This window comes from Penaeus vannamei, chromosome 31, assembly GCF_042767895.1.
Source record: "Penaeus vannamei isolate JL-2024 chromosome 31, ASM4276789v1, whole genome shotgun sequence".
NCBI lineage: Eukaryota > Metazoa > Arthropoda > Malacostraca > Decapoda > Penaeidae > Penaeus > Penaeus vannamei.
Window position 1 is genome coordinate 19,216,121 of NC_091579.1, and position 2,500 is coordinate 19,218,620.

A 2,500-nucleotide genomic window follows, 5' to 3' on the forward strand; every position below is an offset into this window, starting at 1 on the left:
TCATAATACGAAATGAAAAAAATGGTGTTGTCTGCGACCGCAGACAACATCAAAGGATCTGGGAGAGGAGGAACGAACGTAGGCGGCTCTCGTTGAAAGGGCTCGAAAGATGGCGGACGTCGTCAAGGTGGCAGCTCGCATGGAGCTGATTGGAGTTCTGTGAGAGGAGATTCAAGGAGAGATGTCGCTACGGCCACCGGGAGAAGAGTGATTACGCATTGCTGATACTGTAGCTGGCCGAGCTGCTGCTATGCGGCGTGGATTAGCCAATCCTTTGGAGGTTGCTTTACAGTTAAATTTTGATATTAACTCTGGTCATGCCGTGCGTATATGGATGGGGTGATATGTTTTCTATGACTGGTAGTGTTTTGGGCCACTAGGTGTGATTTGTGTGTTTGTCTATGAGGCTGTTGTAGTGTCGGGCCGTGTTTTGTGCTCGTCTGTGTATACATGTGTTGAATATTTCGATGCTGTTGTTTTGCGTAGAGTTTCTGCAAATTTTAGTAAAAAAAAATGTGAGTTTCGGCGTGCGATGTGGATGAGTGAATTTGTTTATGTTCGTCTATATTTTCCGTAGGTGCTCAAAGGTGTTGATGTTCTGTATAGCTCTTTGGCCGTCATCTCCTTTTTTTCCAAACCCCGGACGTCCCAGGTTTGGGAGTGACGTCACAGATTGCCGCTGCCGGGCGCAAAAGATGCGGCGAAACTGGCCTACCCTTCAGTCTAGAAACGGCGGCGTGGGAATCACATTCAGAACGTGTATAAAATCTAACGGCTTCTCTCTCTTCCCCCCTCCTCTCCTCTCCTCTCTCTCTCTCTCTCTCTCTTTCTATCTCTTTCTCTCTCTCTCTCTCTTTCTCTCTCTCTCTCTATCTATCTCTCTCTCTCTCTCCTCCCTCTTTCTCACTCGCTCTTACTCTCTCTCTCTCTCTCTCTCTCTCTCTCTCTCTCTCTCTCTCTCTTCCCTCTGTCTCTCTCTTCCCTCTCTCTCTCTCTCTCTCTCTCTGTTCCCCTCCACTCTCTCTATGCTCCCCTCCACTCTCTCTATGCTCCCCTCCACGCTCTTTCTGCTCCCCTCCACTCTCTCTCTGCTCCCCCCACTCTCTCTCTGCCCCCCCCCCCCCCGCTCTCTCTTTCTCTCTCTCTCTCTCTCTCTCTCTCTCTCTCTCTCTCTCTCTCTCTCTCTCTCTCTCTCTCTCTCTCTCTCTCTCTCGCTCTCTCTCTCTCTCCAAGTTCATTTCCATAAACATGACTGCACAACCCCCCTCTGTCTCCTCTCCCTCTCTCTCTCTCTCTCGGAAATAAATATGACTATATAACCCGAAACTAGTTTAACTTTCAATCAAAATGTCAACAGGGCATAGGCATATCCATTCATAAATTCATATAGGGTGAATACCCTCATTGGCTTATGCACCTACAAATAACTGGCAACAAAACAGGCATTCAAACCAGACATATTAACTCTCTGTTCATAAAGATGTTATACACGGAAAGAGGTACGAGGATCCAGTATCTGGATTAACCCACCACAAAATATTAGAAACATCTCCAATCTAATTACTTTCAAAAGGAAATTGAAGTTTCTTTTGAATTGTCAATGGCATCTAATAATTAAATGAAAAGCCAAACCATGTACCTTTATTTCTAATGATGTGGCCAATTTATTTGATCTTATTTTATAATTCCCCTACGAATGAACTTGATATTATCTTCATTTAGTTTGTATTACTGTACACTGCCCTGCATATGAACAAAGAAGAACCATTGCAAATAATGGAATTAAGTCTTTTGACTTTCTTTCTTTCTCTCTCTCTATGCCTCTTCCTCTGTCTGTGTGTGTGTGTCTCTCTCTCTGCCTCTTTGTCTCTCTATCTCTGTCTCTCTCTCTCTCTCTCTCTCTCTCTCTCTTAATCTATCAGTCTCTCTCTACCTCTCTCTCTCTATTCAGTCATTAATATTTCTTTATATTTATTATCCGCATATTTTCACTTTCCCCTGCCTGCATTCATTTAATGTCAGTTACAGTGAACACGTAGCAACAGCAATACAATTACTCAAATATATCAAGTGATTACATGCAAGACATTTTCACTCGACAATAAGAAATATGTCTTCATCGCACCTCGCGTTTCGCGCGGTATTAGCGATTTCGAGCAGTGTCCGAATGCAATCATATGATAAATACTCGGTTTTTGAAGACATACAGTCAAAATAATATTCACGGATAATCTAAAAAAAATCTCTTTTTTTATAAAGTATATAAAACGTTTTATTTTATGAAAGTAATAAGCTTTATATACACGAAGCTGAAGCCAACGGATTTTTTTCGGGACAAAGTGTTTACGACTGGAAATAATGCAAATTTACATGGTGTTTGTATTTTTTTTATTATTATTATTATTTTTTTTTTTTTTTTGAGCTTGTAAATTGTTTTTTCCTTGAAGTACTATTGCAAAGAGATATGAAAGTTGTAAGAGTACAATAACCACAGGTGACA